Source organism: Hevea brasiliensis, unplaced genomic scaffold (genome assembly GCF_030052815.1).
Source record: "Hevea brasiliensis isolate MT/VB/25A 57/8 unplaced genomic scaffold, ASM3005281v1 Scaf227, whole genome shotgun sequence".
Lineage (NCBI taxonomy): Eukaryota > Viridiplantae > Streptophyta > Magnoliopsida > Malpighiales > Euphorbiaceae > Hevea > Hevea brasiliensis.
Genome location: NW_026614726.1, coordinates 20,593 through 38,792, shown reverse-complemented (window position 1 = coordinate 38,792; position 18,200 = coordinate 20,593). Strand labels below are relative to the sequence as shown.

The window sequence follows — 18,200 nt, the reverse complement described above, 5'->3', positions numbered from 1 at the left end:
TAACTGTGGAGGCAAGGGCCATATAGCTAAAGACTGCACTAGTACTCTGAGATATGATCCAGCTCCTACTACGCCGAGGATCTATTGCAGTCCCGCTCCCGAGGTTCACAATCGCTGGTAGAGGAAGAGGCAGAGGTAGAGGCACCGTCAGCAAATGCACGGTTGGTCACCAAGACAAGGAAGTGCTTCAGCCAAAGTCTACACAATGAGACAGCGAGAAGAGGCTGAGACTTCTGATGTGGTAGCTGGTACATTCTCTATCTCTGATCAAGATGTATTTGTGTTGTTTGATCCGGGTTTAACCCATTCATATGTTAGTGCTAGCATATTCAGTTCACTTGCTATTCCATGTGTGCAAATGGGTTTTGAAGTGCTAGTAACTAGTCCGTTAGGACAAGAGGTCCGGGTCAACAGAATTTATAGAGACTGTCCTTTGGTGATCCAAGGACATGTTTTTCTATCAGATTTGATTGAAATGCCCTTCAGAGAGTATGATATCATCTTGGGCATGGATTAGTTAGCCAAACATCACGCCATGATTGACTGTAGACTGAAGACAGTCACTTTTGGTCTCCCTTTGTACGGTGATGTGGTAATACACCGGGAGAGGCATTTACTGCCATCAAACATCATTTCGGTTGCACTAGCCAGAAGAATGATCAGAAAGGGGTGTGAAGCATACTTGGCACATGTGATAGACACCCAAGTGGGGAGTCCAGCACTAAGGGACATCCCTACTGTATGTGACTTTCCGGATGTATTTCCTGATGAATTGCCAGGATTACCTCCAGAAAGAGAGGTGCAGTTTGAAATTGATGTTATGCCTGGTGTGGACCCAATCTCCATAACGCCATATAGAATGGCACCTACAGAATTGAAAGAATTGAAAGTGCAATTGCAAGAATTGCTTAACAAGGGCTTTATCCGCCCTAGTGTGTCACCTTGGGGAGCACCAGTGTTGTTTGTTAAGAAGAAGGATGGCGCTCTCCGCTTGTGTATTGATTATCGGCAGTTGAATAAGGTGACAATAAAGAATAGATATCCATTGCCCCGCATTGATGACTTGTTTGATCAGTTGAGGTGTGTAGCTGTGTTCTCCAAAATTGACTCGAGATCAGGTTATTATCAGCTGAAAGTACGAGAGCAGAGTATTTCTAAAACTGCCTTTAGAACCCGCTATGGCCATTATGAGTTCTTGGTCATGCCATTCGGGTTAACTAATGCTCCGGCTATTTTTATGGATTTGATAAATACTATCTTCAGACCGCACCTTGACCAGTTTGTTGTGGTATTTATAGATGATATATTGGTCTATTCGAGGAATGCGGAAGAGCATGATAGACATCTGCGGATTGTACTGCAGACTTTGAGGGAGAAACAGCTATATGCCAAATTGTCGAAGTGTGAATTTTGGCTGAAGGAAATATCCTTTTTGGGGCATGTAGTATCAGAAGAGGGCATCAAGGTAGATCCAAGTAAGATTGAAGCTGTCCTTAATTGGAGGCCACCCAGAAATGTCACAGAGATTCACAGTTTTCTGGGTTTAGCTGGATACTACCGTCGGTTTGTGAAGGGATTCTCCATGTTGGCATCTCCATTAACCAAGCTGCTTAGAAAAGATGTAAAATTTCAGTGGATGGATAAATGCCAACAGAGTTTTGATGAATTGAAGAAATGTTTGACTGAAGCTCCAGTCCTGACTTTACCTACTCCGGGTAAAGAATATACAGTTTACAGTGATGCTTCTCATAATTGGTTAGGCTGTGTGTTGATGCAAGATCGAAATGTTATTGTCTATGCATCACGCCAGCTGAAACCGCATGAGAGGAATTATCCAACACATGATTTGGAGCTTGCAGCTATAGTGTTTGCTCTTAAGATCTGGAGGCATTATTTGTATGGGGAGAAGTGTTACATCTACACAGATCATAAGAGTTTGAAGTATTTGGGCACCCAGAAAGAGCTGAATTTGAGACAGAGGAGATGGTTAGAGTTGATAAAAGACTATGATTGTCTGATAGACTATTAGCCAGGGAAAGCTAATGTTGTGGCTGATGCCTTAAGTCGCAAGACTATGGCAAGTCTACGGGTTACTCCTTTGTCTATGGTACATGAGTTGAGATCATTACATGCCAACTTAGAGATTAATGATGAGGGGCAGACAGCAGTTGCATGGCATGTACAGCCAGTATTGATTGATCAGATCAGAATGGCTGCTCAGAATGATTAAAGGTATCAGAAGCTGTTGGAAGAAGTCCGGCAGGGCAAGAAACCAGAATTCTCAGTCAGAGATGATGGTCTACTGCTACACCAGAGCAGAATGTGTGTTCCTGATGATGTTGATTTGAGGCAGATCATTTTGAATGAAGCACATAAGTCTCCTTTTGCCATGCACCCTAGTGGCACAAAAATGTATAGAGGGCTAAAGGAGCATTACTGGTGGATGGATATGAAAAGGAATGTGACAGAGTTTGTATCCAAATGCCTAACTTGTCAGCAAGTGAAGGCAGAGCATCAAGTACCCGCTGGGTTGTTACATCCACTACTAGTACCAGAGTGGAAATGGGAGAGAATAACAATGGATTTTGTGATGGGACTTCCAAGGACATAGAAGAGTCATGATGCAGTTTGGGTCATTGTTGACAGATTGACTAAATCTGCCCATTTTCTGCCAGTTCGGATGGACTACAGTTTAGAAAATTTGGCCAGGTTGTACATTGATGAGATTGTGAGACTGCATGGAGTGCCAGTATCCATCGTATCAGACAGGGATCCTAGGTTCACTTCTAGATTCTAGTGTAGTCTTCAGAGAGCCCTAGGAACTAGATTGAACTTCAGTACTACATTCCACCCATGCATGCATGGCCACCGAGAGGGTAATTCAGATCTTGGAGGACATGCTACGGGCTTGTGTGATTGAGTTTGAGGGCAGTTGGGATACACACTTGCCTTTGATTGAGTTTGCTTACAACAACAGCTACCAATCAAGCATTGGGATGCCTCCATATAAAGTTTTGTATGGCAGAAAATGTAGAACCCCGTTGTGTTGGAATGACGTGGGTGAAAGAAAAATGATTGGACCCGAAATTGTTCAACAAACTGAGGAGAAAATCAGGCTGATCAGAGATCGACTTAAGACTGCATCAGATCGTCAGAAGTCCTACATTGATCTGAAGAGAAGGGATATTGAGTATGCAATGGGTGAGAAAGTTTTCCTCAAGGTTTCTCCTTGGAAGAGAATTATGAGATTCGGTAGAAAGGGGAAACTGAGTCCTCGCTTCATTGGGCTATATGAGGTTCTGGAAAGAGTGGGTCCTTTGGCATATCGGTTGGCACTACCTCCAAAGTTGGAGAAGATACATAATGTCTTCCATGTGTCTATGTTGAGGAGGTATCGATCAGACCCATCTCATGTACTACCAGTGGAAGAAATTCAAGTAAATCCAGACCTCACATATGAAGAAGAACCCATAGAGATTCTGGCTTATGAGGTGAAGCAGCTACGGAACAAACAGATACCATTGGTAAAAGTGCTGTGGAACCATCATTCGGGCCAGGAGGCTACTTGGGAAAGAGAGGAGGACATGAGGAGACAAAGACCCACAAATTGCTCGTAGATTAATACCAGGTAAAATTTCGAGACGAAATTTATTTTAAGGGGGGGAGAATTGTAACACCCCTATTTGTATAGCCTGGTATATTTCACTGTTCCGGGTGACCGGTGTCGGTCCGGACAATTAAGGAGATTAGAACCACACTTAAGACAACTAGAGAAGCCATAAACACAAATAATTAGTAATTGTCAATTAGTTAAGTATAAATAAGAAAAACAGAACATAAGAAGTTAAACGAGCTGAGAGTCACAGCGATGGGTGACCTTCTCGGGAAGGACTGCGAAGTCGATTTAAACTCAAATTTCGAACCGTAAAATGTGACGCCGTGGTCCTTAGGACCCTTACGAACACAGTGGAAAAGAGAAAATCACGAAAAAAAAACTGTTAAGCTAGTCAAATAATTAGGTCAGAGAGCCGGAGGAAATATTGAATTATTTGCAAACCGGGATGAACCGGTGAGGGGCAATTTGGTCAATTGACCCCGAGAGCTGACTCCTGACCTAACTGTCAAATAAAATCGGAGAAACAAAAATGTCAGAAGCGAAAATTAAATTAAAGAAATAAGAAAAAGAAAAGAAAAGAAAAGAAAAATGTATTACATCATGGATGACATCAATTATGATGTCATAATTGAATTTAATTTTCCCACTAAAATTGACTAAGCTAAAAATCTATTACTTAAGACAAATAACATAAGAAAAAAAAAAACAAAACTCTCATCTTCTTCCTCCCACCCATATGCCGTCCCTCTCTCTCTCTTAGGTTTCTCTCAAAATCCATCATAACTACGCAAATTGGAGCTTTTAAACCTAGCTTCACTCCATAAACCCTACCCAAACTTTATAGAAAATCTCTAATTAACTCTAAATTGGAAGATTGAGAGAAAGGAAGTGAAGAAATTGAGGGAAGAAAGTGAAGATTCAAAAGTCTCACAAGAGGTAAATTCTCTCTCTTTTAATTTAATTGGTTTATAAGTGTAAGTTTAAGGTTGAAAGTGAGAATTTCATGAAAATATGAAAAGAAAAACAATTGTTGAGGAACTATGTATGAAATTGGATAGCTAGGGTTATGTTTGAAATGGATGTTTTGATGCAAACAATGAAGTTGTTAAGTGTAAATGAATGGATGAGTATCACATATATATTTAGAATTCAACAAATGCAATAATTTAGTGAGATAGGGTTTGGACCTAAGGTTTGGGAGGCAAAATTGTGAGAAATTGGTAAATGATATATTTGACCTAATTTGAAGTGGGAAATGGTCATTTGAGACCTTATGAAGAGTGTTAGAGGTGTTTGAATCAAAGCCAAATTCGGAGGGATGACCAAGTTAACTTTGAAGGACCAAAAATGAAATTTTACAAGTCCAATTGGTATGGGACCAATTTGGAATGAAAATAGACACTAAATGACACAATTTTCATTTAGTAAGCATGCCCAAAAAGTGACTAAAACCTAGTGAACAAATTGACCAAAGTTAGAAAATTGCAGGCTGCCCTGTACAAACTGACTAAATGAACAGTGTTTGGTCATAACTTGAGCTAGGCAGGTCAAAATGACCTGAAATTTTACCAGTGGTTAGATGAGATATAGAACTAAAACTTTCATGAGGAACACAAACCCAAATTATGCTATTAACCAAGTCATTTGGCCACCCCAAGTTGGTGACCTAAAACTGCGAAAACCAAAATTGCCCAGAAAATCTGGGTTGAGTCCAATCCGGCAGCCATGGTTCAAATGGCTATAACTTGAGCTATAAAACTCCAATTGGAGTGATTCAAAAAGGAGAATAAACTTAAGACAATAGGGAACATTTTCCATGAAGAAAGTTTTGTCAAATTCCAATAGTAAGGTGACCAATGGAACAGTGCAACCTTAGACACCAAAATTGAAAATTTATCAAATTTGCCTAAAAGACTTAGAATTTGAATAAACAACCAAAACCAACAAATTTAGTGACCAAAATGTGGTATGTGGGTGAAGTTAGAATTTCCATACCTATTAAGCCTTAGAAAGTCAACAATTTGACTTGAATAGTGTAGTGAATAGTAACCCCGAAACACAAAATTTCAAGAACGTCGAGTTTAGCACGTTAGAGCTAGGTAAAAGTGAAGTTAAATTTATTTTTGGATTTATGCTAAGTTATGGTACTGAAACACTGTAAAATTGTGTGTTTCAGTTGAAAAGAATACCGGGAAAGAACCCGAGGAACCGAGTCAAGGCCAAGAGGCGACTCGCTTGAGGTTTGTGCACAATATCACTATGCTTTAAAATTCATTGATAAAGTGAATGAAATATGCATTTTACTTTTGCTTTGAATTGTTGAAAGTCTATTGTGACCTTATTTATGATGTTTTGATTTAAATTGTGAAAGTTATTGTGTATATTTGAAATGACAATGTTTAGCAAATTATTAAGATAAGTTTTGAAACCACAGTGTCATGACCATATATTTGAACACCTCACTAGCACGACTAGTGGGGGTAATTAGTTTCGAATTTTGATTCCTTTTCTGGAGAAGTGTTGAGGTGTGCCAGTAGAAGAGGATGTGAATAGATATCCATATATTTGAGCTAGCTAGCCTTGTAATGTGATTTCTCTTTAGCCTCTGGCTATTGAGATTCTATTTGTTTCGAATGGCATGATCTAACTGTGGGTTTTATGAAATGTGATTTGATACTTGAAAATGAAATTGTTTGAGATTAAAATCTCATAATGCATGATTTGTATTTAATTCTCATGTTCAGTCAAATTTTTGAATAAATATGATTTAAGTTCTGCATAAAGATTATTTTAGTATGTTGTGCACTACTGAGTCCTAGTACTCAGCGATAGCTTTTATTGCTGTCGCAGATATAGAGACTAGAGGAGCAGCAGACTGAGCTGCTGAGGATTGAGGATTTATCAGCTTGAAGTTATCGGGTATAATTTATACCCTGCCTGTAAATATTTATTTTGATGTATGTATTGCACATAAATGTATGGACATGTAAATTCGGTATTGAGCAGCTTGTACAAAGTTTGTATAAAGTTGTAATAAAATTTAGTTTGGATTTTCCCAATGTAGATTTTAGTATGATGTATATATAGATTGTTTGTCTTTAATGAATGAAAATGTTTTATTTTAATTTGAATGAAATTGATAGATATTATTTTAATGATTATTAAATTTTGGGAATTGAGAAATGTTGACTGTTGAATTTTGAGACTTGAGAAATTGGTTGAGATTGATTGTGAAATTGAAATAGTGGTTGAGAAAATTTTTGGAAGTGCTTTTTTTCAGATATTTGAAGAACTGTTTTCTCAAAATACAGACGGAACTCTGGCAAAATTTTTATAAAATTTGCGGAGAAATAAAATGGACCAAAAATATTAACTAGTTTTAAATTTAATTAAATGTTTTAAATACCTATTAGAAAATGCTCACCACTTATCAAAAATAAGAAAATTGTTTTAAAATCCCTTGTAGGGTACTTAATGAGTTATCGGTAGGTGAAATTCGGTAGTTCATTAGGTATTCTACGGGATCATGTTATGCCTTACAGAGGGGTAAGGTGTGACATTAAACATCAATTTGAGTGTTTCCTTGTTACTTTTAATTTTTTTACCTTTTCACTATTATAATAATAATAAATTTATTTACATATTTCTAAATTAATATATATATATATATATATATATATATATATAAATGATCTGATTAAAACTCAAATTCAATATTCACAATTTTTGAGATGATTATATTATCATTAAGCTAAAATTTATTAATTAATGTTTTAAAACATCCTAATTCAGCAACCTTGGGAACCTTATGGGGTTTAATGAATTCCTGCATATATACATGATTAGTGATGATGATTGATGAGGTTATATGCATGAGAAGTGATAGGAATTTAATTGATTAAGTTTTGAAATTTGAAATTAGGGAAATTGTGAAAACTTTGAAATTTAGCTAGGGTTTAGGAATGAAAATTTGACTTGGCTTATGAATTGGTTAAAGAACATTCTAATGGTCAATTAATGACCATTTGAGGTATGTTGACCATAAATTGGACTGAAAAATGGCATGGCAAAGTGGAATGGTAGGCTGCCTAAAGGCAATGACATGATGGTGAGATTTGATCCACTTGGACTTCCATATCCTTGGCTGTGTTAGTCCAATTGGTGTTTGGCCAATTGTACATGAAACTAGGCTTATAATGGCACATTTTTGCTGAAGAAACCATGCCCAAAAGACCAAAGCAAGAGGACCAAAATTTGACCCCAATCCGGATACCTACCAGCGGCACTGCGAAATGACCAAATGAACAGTAGTTCATTTGGCCATAACTCACTGTAGAATGGTCAAATTGACCTGAAATTTTTACAGCAACAAGATAGGATACAGAAAAACAACTTTCATGAAGAACATTACCCCAAATTATTCCATTAACCCATTCAAATTATTGGGCAAAGTTAAGTTATCAAACCTGAAACTCTGCAGATTTTCACTTGAGCAGTAATGTTTGGATGGCTATAACTCTCTCTAGAAAACTCGGATTTAGGCGATTCTTGAACCGATGGAAACCTAAGGTATGGTAGAACATTTCATAAGAAGAAAGTTAGACCAAATTATGAACTTAACTTGATCAAATTACTGACCAAAGTTGGACCAAAAATCTGCGGACCAAAATCTCGGCATGAGTGATTATCGTGAACAGTAAACTTATTTTGGCCATAACTTGAGTTACAAAACTCCAAATGGAGTGATTCAAAAAAGGAAATTCAACTAGACAAAATAAGGAACAACTTTCATGTTTACCATTTCCTCAAATTCCCACTGCAATAGTGCTTAATGGAATAGTAAAATTAAGTTTCAAAAACTGAAAATTTTGTTTCCCTTGGTTAAAGCTTAGAAATGGTATTAATGCTTAATGCCAACAAGTTTTAAATGAAAAATGTGGTATGTTTGAAGTGCCAAAGTCAGTGTACATATTCTCTATGCAAAGTCAACTTTCTTGTTGACCAATGAAATGAATAGTGACACCAAAACTTGAAATTCAAAAATGTGAAACTTAAAAATGCAAAATGCCCTAGTAGGCCTAATGTGATTGGTTTGGATAGTTTGGCATGCCAATAGGGTATTGTTTTAGCAGTACTCCGAAAGGCTTTATGCCTGTATTCATGGCTTTTATGCCCGTATTCATGGCTTTTATGCCGATTATGTGATATCATGGCTTTTTAGCCATACTGACTGCATACGTGGTTGACGTTCTGCGTCCCATGGTATGACGGCCCGAGGCACTACGGTGTCCAGTGCCAACGACCCGTTATCCAGTCCAGTCGTTCAATATAGGTTACTTGGGCATGGAAAAGTATAACTGTAATTGAACTGATTATTAAAGAAAATACAAAAATTAAATATCAGGAATGATTATGATAGAATACAAAGAAACTCAAGATCATAAAGAAAATAATTAACAAAATGCATGAAGAAGTTAATATCATAAAACGTAATTAGCCCTTGACTAAACATTAAGTTGGTAATTATTCAGTTCTTATGAACACAATGGCTAAGAAATTATGATTTTTATTAGCATATTATATTTTCTTGTATTATTGGCACCACTAAGCTTTATGCTTAGCGCGTCGCTTTTGCAACGCGGAGGTCCGGAAGATTTAGACAGAGGGCTCAGTAGACCACGCAGTCGGTAAGGCGGTTCTGATTACGCATAGTGTCCGTGTCAGCTCAACTTCTGCAGTGCATTGGTAGGACACTAGGTGTCATTTTGGCATTTTGTAACTAAATTTTTATTTTCTCATATGTATTTGGATCTATGTAATGTATTTTGATGTTCATGTAAATAATGAAAGTTATGGTCATGATTGCAAATTTGAGCATTTATTTATTGTTTGTATATGAGTATTATGAGAAATGGATGTTTGAGAAATGAAAAGGTTGTTGAGAACTGAAATTGAGAAATGAATGGTTGAAAAATGTTGAGATTTTCAATAATTGGAGTTTGAGATGATAAGACATGAATGTTGGAAGTGTTTTTCACAGGTTCCGAAGAACTGTTTTCTCCATTTTTAGCCGGTACTCTGCCGGATTTTCTTTAAAATTTTCGGAACCTCAAATAAATAATAATTTCGATAAATGGTTTAAAATGAATTATATTTCACAAGTTATGTTCAAAACTATGATAAAAATGAATTAAGATAAAATAGAGTGCTCCGGCACACTGAGTGGCATAACTTGCTCGGCTACTTTGTGCGAGTAAGAAATGTCACATTTAGTTGTATCAGAGCGCGGTTTAGGCGTTTCTGGACCTAGATAGACTGCATATCATGCATTGCATTCATAAGAGTCGAGGTGACACTATTGCAGATCTGTATTTCTTGTTTATTTTAGGTTAAGGTATGGAATAAGAGAGTGAAGAGACAATGAGATAGTGAATGGAGATGAGAAGGAGACTGTATTTAAGATGAAAAAGGATGAGTACATAACTGTTTGAGGATTGGATTGAGACTAAGGAGAAAGTGAAGTAGGATAACACGGAAAGGTGATGAAATAAGGAGATATTAGCTCCTTGGCTATTTACATTGGGTAAATTTCGAGGACGAAATTTAAATTAGAGGGGAAGAGTTGTAACACCCTCCCGGTAGCAACTCCGTACATTCTACTGTTAGGTGACGGTGTCGGTCGGACTAGAAACGTCGGAAAAATATTTAAACTAAAGTGAGGACCAAAATTAACTCAAATATTAATAAGAAAAATATAGTAAAAATTTTAGAAATAAAATACAACCAAGTTAAATGAGCGGTGCCCAAGCGATGGGTAACGAGAGGAAGTTGCGGTTCTATAGCGAGAGCCCTAGACAGGGAAAAATTATAAAATAATTTTGAGACTCCAGAGAAGGGTTATTGAGGTTCCTATGGCATTAGAATGCCAAGAAAATATTTAGAAAAATTTTTCAATCAGTGCAGACAATTTTGACGTTAAGCCAAGCGGAGGTATTTTGGTCATTTAAGCCTTGAGGTGATTTTTGACCGACTTGTCCACTTGAGTAAATAATTATTATGATTTAAAATATGAATAAATATTACTAAAAATTAAATTGAAATTGAGTAGTGATGAAAAGAAAAGAAAAATCAAAGAAAGGCTCATTTATGACATCTTGATGATGTCATTAAGAGCTCTAACCAATTACCTTTAAACAACTATCAAATTAACAAATAAAAGAGAAAAAATGAAGGCTAAAGGAATTAAAAACCAGCTGCTCTTCTTCTTCTTCTTCCTCAAGACGTGAATCTCTCCCTCTTCTTCCTCCATTGATTTTCAAACAAAAGCTTCATTTCTCATGCTTCCTCACCATATTTCCTCAAGACCCCAACACTAAAATGAATCCTTGGACCTAGAGGAAGTGTTTGGCAGCCAAGAGAGTACAAGGAAAGTGAAGTTAAGCTTGGAGAAATTCTGCCACTTAAAGGTTAGTGCACTAAAACCTTTTCTTTCAATTTTAGGTGTAGTATGCATGCCAAATTAAGTGGGAAATTCAAGAAATTGAAAGAATTAGTTAAGGAATTAAACATCCCTAATTCAGCAACCTTGGGAACCTTATGGGGTTTGATGAATTCCTGCATATATACATGATTAGTGATGATGATTGATGAGGTTATATGCATGAGAAGTGATAGGAATTTAATTGATTAAGTTTTGAAATTTGAAATTAGGGAAATTGTGAAAACTTTGAAATTTAGCTAGCGTTTAGGAATGAAAATTTGACTTGGCTTATGAATTGGTTAAAGAACATTCTAATGGTCAATTAGTGACCATTTGAGGTATGTTGACCATAAATTGGACTGAAAAATGGCATGGCAAAGTGGAATGGTAGGTTTGCTAAAGACAGACATGATGGTGAGATTTGATCCACTTGGACTGCCATATCCTTGGCTGTGTTAGTCCAATTGGTGTTTGGCCAATTGGACATGAAACTAGGCTTATAATGGCACATTTTTGCTGAAGAAACCATGCCCAAAAGACCAAAGCAAGAGGACCAAAATTTGACCCCAATCCGGATACCCTGCAACCAGCACCTGCAGAAATGACCAAATGAATAGTAACTGTTCATTTGGCCATAACTCACTGTAGAATGGTCAAATTGACCTGAAATTTTTACAGCAACAAGATAGGATATAGACAAACAACTTTCATGAAGAACATTACCCCAAATTATTCCATTAACCCATTCAAATTATTGGGCAAAGTTAAGTTATCAAACCTGAAACTCTGCAAATTTTCACTTGAGCAGTAATGTTTGGATGGCTATAACTCTCTCTAGAAAACTCGAATTTAGGCGATTCTTGAACCGATGGAAACCTAAGGTATGGTAGAACATTTCATAAGAAGAAAGTTAGACCAAATTATGAACTTAACTTGATCAAATTACTGACCAAAGTTGGACCAAAAATCTGCCAGACCCAAAATCTCAGCATGAAAAATATACGTGAACAGTAAACTTATTTTGGCCATAACTTGAGCTACAAAACTCCAAATGGAGTGATTCAAAAAATGAAATTCAACTAGACAAAATAAGGAACAACTTTCATGTTTACCATTTCCTCAAATTCCCACTACAATAGTGCTTAATGGAATAGTAAAGTTAAGTTTCAAAAACTGAAAATTTTGTTTGCCTTGGTTAAAGCTTAGAAATGGTATTAATGCTTAATGCCAACAAGTTTTAAATGAAAAATGTGGTATGTTTGAAGTGCCAAAGTCAGTGTACATATTCTCTATGCAAAGTCAACTTTCTTGTTGACCAATGAAATGAATAGTGACACCAAAACTTGAAATTCAAAAATGTGAAACTTAAAAATGCAAAATGCCCTAGTAAGCCTAATGTGATTGGTTTGGATAGTTTGGCATGCCAATAGGGTATTGTTTTAGCAGTACTGCGAAAGGCTTTATGCCTGTATTCATGGCTTTATGCCCGTATTCATGGCTTTTATGCCCGTATTCATGGCTTTTATGCCGATTATGTGATATCATGGCTTTTTAGCCATACTGACTACATACGTGGTTGACGTTCTGCGTCCCATGGTATGACGGCCCGAGGCACCACGGTGTCCAGTGCCAACGACCCGTTATCGATCCGATCGTTGATTATAGGTTACTTGGGCATGGAAAAGTATAACTGTAATTGAACTGATTATTAAAGAAAATACAAAAATTAAATATCAGGAATGATTATGATAGAATACAAAGAAACTCAAGATCATGAAGAAAATAATTAACAAAATGCATGAAGAAGTTAATATCATAAAACGTAATTAGCCCTCGACTAAACATTAAGTTGGTAATTATTAAGTTCTTATGAACACAATGGGTAAGAAATTATGATTTTTATTAGCATATTATATTTTCTTGTATTATTGGCACCACTAAGCTTTATGCTTAGCGCGTCGCTTTTGCAACGTGTAGGTACTGAAGATTTGGACAGAGGGCCCAGTAGACCACGCAGTTGGTAAGGCGGTTCCTGATTACGCATAGTGTCCGTGTCACTCAACTTCGAGTGCATTGGTAGGACACTAGGTGTCATTTTGGCATTTTGTAACTAAATTTTTATTTTCTCATATGTATTTGGATCTATGTAATGTATTTTGATGTTCATGTAAATAATGAAAGTTATGGTCATGATTGCAAATTTGAGCATTTATTTATTGTTTGTATATGAGTATTATGAGCAATGGATGTTTGAGAAATGAAAAGGTTGTTGAGAACTGAAATTGAGAAATGAATGGTTGAAAAATGTTGAGATTTTCAATAATTGGAATTTGAGATGATAAGACATAAATGTTGGAAGTGTTTTTCACACGTTCCGAAGAACTATTTTCTCCATTTTTAGCAGGTACTCTGCTGGATTTTCTTTAAAATTTTCGGAACCTCAAATAAATAATAATTTCGATAAATGGTTTAAAATGAATTATATTTCACAAGTTATGTTCAAAACTATGATAAAAATGAATTAAGATAAAATAGAGTGCTCCGGCACACTAAGTAGCATAACTTGCTCGTCTACACTGTAGCCGAGTAAGGGTTGTCACACTCAATGCACACAATTCACCATTAAAGTCCAACATTCACATCCACCCAATTTCAATGTACATCAACACTTATTTTACACATACACTTCCATGGCAATTATACAAACTGCCCACAATTCAACACCATCATATTTCATTAATAAACTTCATATTCACACACACAAATTCATGATATTATAGGCTGCCAAACATGGCAGTTTGCCAAAGCATCAAGGTCTCATTTCAAACCCTTAATTCAAGCACTAACATATACATACTTGGACATTAACCTATTACCACTTCTATTTGAGTTAATCAACCTTAATTCCCATCAAATACATATAAGAATAAGTCACTAACCATGCATTTTCATGGCTGCCAAAACTAAGGTTCACCAATACTCATCATTTCCTCAATTTTTCTTGGCAATTCAACTAACCCAAGGCTCAACACAAGGATTAGTGAAGGTAAATGGAAAGATTAAGCATTAACCTCAACTTGAGCTTCACAAATCCATGAAATTTCCTCTCTTTTTTGCTGCCCACATACTGCCCATGGTGTGAAGACCACTTTTAATGAAGGGAGTTTGAAGAAATATGGCTTGAATCATGGTAGATTTGAGCTTATGCATGAATGGCCATGGAGGAAGCTTGGAAGAACATTTGGCCATGGAAGAACTTGAGAAAGTAATTCGGCAAAGTGAAAAAAATGAGGAAGAAAGTGAATTTGCATGCTGTCCACTAATCCCAATTAGTGGAGCACTATCCATAAATTAATGATTTAATTAGTTAAAGTTCCATAATTTGCACATTTGCCTTATTTCTTTCACTATTTAAATAATGTACCACATTTTTATTTTTCATGACATTTTCAAAGTGTAATACCACTTATTTTTAATAGACATTGAGGTCAAAAGTCAACTCTAGGTGTCAAATGACCAAAATGCCCCACTTCGTGTCACACCCTACCCCTCTGTAAGGCATAACATGATCCCGTAGTATACCTAATGAATTACCAACTCCGTCTACTGATAATCCATTAAATACACTACAAGGGATTTTAAAAACTTTTCTTACTTCTTTTACAGTGGTGAGCACTATTTACAGTTGTTAAAAACCTTTTTTGAACTGAAGTGATAGAACTAACACATTTGAATTATTTGGAATTTCTGTAAAAATTTTGGCAGAGTGGATAAAACAGTTCTTCAGAAAACCTGTAAAAAGCACTTCAATATATTTCCAAATCTCAACTCCAACATATTTCTCAACACAACATATTTCTCAACTCAAATCCACAGTGATTTTTCAAAGACTGAGATATAAGAAATATAATAAAATTTTTACAAGCCAAAATAACTCATAATTATTTTACAACTTCAATGTACAATTTGAATTTACAACTGCTCAAAACCAAGAACACTATGTACATACTGTTAGTAGTATGCCCTAGAGCATATCATCTAGTATGTGTCTTGTACATATTTTTATTAATAAAAGGCATTTCCACTTTTCCGTTTACATAATATATTTATGTGTAATAGAAAAGGTCCATTGATATTTTGTTAGAAATATTATTCTTAAGTTGTTAAGAATATGAGTGACAATATTTCTAGCACAAAGTATCATAAATAGGTTCACAATCGAGGATACTTCATAATAAGGACATGACTTATCCAGAAAGATTGTATTCATGTTTGTTCCCAAGTTATTTATATGAGATATAAATAAGATGGAATGGTGAGTCTCATGCCATATAACAAACATGATAGGCACTTATAAATGATAAGTAGGCCGAACCAGTGACACTTATGACAAGCACATGGAGTTTACTCTTGTCAATGTTTTGTCATAAATCATATCGATGCATATAATCTTTAGACTGAGATAGCAGTTATCTTGTATATAGGTAGTTTGAGTTTGATACTGCTTTCATACTTGTACTGTGTATGGGTATATGGGCATGTGTTGGCTCCTACTAGTTATATATGGAGGTAGGTGTTGATCAAGATGGAATCTATTCCTCTAAGTAAATAGAGATAAAATCCTATGTTCATTTAATTGTTCTTGATGTTTCAAGTTCCTGGCCAGGACAGAGAGATTTATTCAGAAAAGAGTTTCTGATGAGAAAATCTTTTTAATCAAGAACTGGAATTAAAAGAGAACATAATATTCATAGCAAATGGAGTTTGACATAAACCATGACTCCAGCTTGAGTTGGGATTTTATGACAGAGAGATTCTAGTGCATGGTAACATATGATTATAGGTTCATTTAAGGTAAACCTTATTACTAATTGGGTGGCCATGGCATGCTATGCTAGGTGTTAACCATGGTCTATGAGGTTCATAAAATGATTTAGAGAAATCATTTATGGTAAGAAAGAGTTCTGATGATATTAAGAGTTGATATCATGTCTCATTGCCAATTAGTGATGAGCCTAGTAAGTCACACACATACACAAGTTATCACCTATTTAAATATGATTTAATTAATTAATTAAAGAGTTTAATTGATTAATTAAATAGGTTTGGTTTGCAATTAAATTGCAAAGTCCCTAGCATGACTTGAAACCAAATCTAGATTATTGGATGTATAATATAAGTTAAATTTATATTTAAAGTGTTTAAATATGAATTTAATTAATGAAAAATTAATTAATAGAGATTAATTAATTAATTTATATTTGATATAAATTAATTAGAAGAAGAAAAATAATTATTTTGGGTTGAGAACTCAAAATTAAGACACAGGGGCATTTTGGTCATTTTGCAGTGTGACACGTGGCACCATGAGATGGTGACACATGGCATAACACATAAGCTTGCCAAATGTTTTTGATCATGTAAGATGATTAAAATCAAGATTAAATATAGGTTTGACACTTGGCACAATGTGATTGGGTCACTTAAACCTAGAGCTAATCAAAGGGTGACATGTGGCAAGGGTTTAATGTGTTAACCTAGCTATTTAAGTGTTGTTATGAGAAAATAAAATACAACCAGCAGCCACACTCCTTTGTCACGCCATTTTGCAGCCCTCCCTCTATTCTTCTTCATCTCTCATCAATTCAAAGAGATTAGCCATCAATCTCTTGAATTAAGAACACTAGAAATTGTTTCTAGTGTCCTGTTTACATCTCTAATCTCTTAAAAGGCAGAACTTGAATTTCTAATTAATAGAAAAAGCTTTAGAAGCTGTTCAAGGGCTGCCATAGGTGTTCTTGGTGTGGACAAGCTAGAGGGACAACATCTGGTGTCCTGAAGACGAATCTCAAAGGCGCAGACACGCTGCAGTGCATCAAGAGGTTAGTGTAATCGTTCTTGATTTAATCTAGGGTTCTAAAATTAATCTGATTAATTTTAAAATCTTAAATAGCAAATACAGATCCAAAAACATATTAAAAGAGTTTTAATATGTTGTTTATCATTGAAATCAAATAGATAAAAATAAATCTTGCATGATGCATGTGACCCTAGGTGAAAATTTTTGAATTCAATGATATAAACTTGTATTTTCACGCTTCCGTTCCTTCAATTGGTATCAGAGCCACTATATTTGCCATTTAGATTGTTGATTATATGATTTAATTGTGTGATTTGATCATGAGATGATTGATCCATTGCTGGTTGGATCAAGAGGTGTGGCGGCATGCTTGATGAACTCCAACATAGTGCGCATGGCTTTGGAAGATCATGGTGCGCATGGTTGTTATTAAATTCTGCAATTGTTGCATGATGAAAGGTTCATCATATGACTAATTAAAATGTTTAATTAGGAATTTTAATCACACAATTAAATTATGATTCAAATCAGAATTTTAAAAATTGTTTGAATGTGATTCAAATCTGAATTTTAAAAGTTGTTTGAATGTGATTCAAATCTGAATTTTTAAAGTTGTTTGAATCATATTTAAATCTGATTTTTTAAAATTGATTGAATAAAATTCAGATCTGATTTTTTAAAAAATGTTTGAATGTGATTCAAATCTGATTTTTTAAAAAATGTTTGAATGTGATTCAAATCTGAATTTTTGAAGTTGTTTGAATGTGATTCAAATATGAATTTTTAAATTTGTTTGAATGAGATTCAAATCTGAATTTTAAATTTATTTGAATCATATTCAAATCTGGATTTTTAAGTTGAATATGAGATATTCAATTTAATTTAAGTATGTATGTTTTATTTAATTGTTAAATAGTGATATGCATGATGGATGATCATGGACTATAAAAGACCAATGTGATTGGATTTATTTCTTTTATGTTTCTTTGGGATTGTAAATTAATTAATTTATTTTAATTTATTTTGGGCATGTATTATTAAGTTTGTAATAATTTTTGGGTTGTAATTTCATTTATTTAAGTTCTTGTAAATTCGCCTTGGTATGCCAAGGATTACTATGTAATATTGGATTGCAAGAAGTTCAAGGAGGTCAAGAGCATTGGTGGGACAGTGGGAGAATTCAAGATCAAGTGTTGATTATGTACTCCTTCAGCAACTCTTGTAAAATGAATGAATGAAATGCA

General features: G+C 35.2%; 1 long non-coding RNA gene across 1 annotated transcript; it reads left to right on the top strand.

Moving 5' to 3' along the window:
• Positions 1-5,193: 5,193 nt before the first annotated feature.
• On the top strand, positions 5,194-6,741 carry LOC131176700 (uncharacterized). The gene is made up of 2 exons (XR_009146645.1): positions 5,194-5,856; positions 6,467-6,741. It is a non-coding gene; the product is annotated as an uncharacterized LOC131176700 (long non-coding RNA).
• Positions 6,742-18,200: the final 11,459 nt, after the last annotated feature.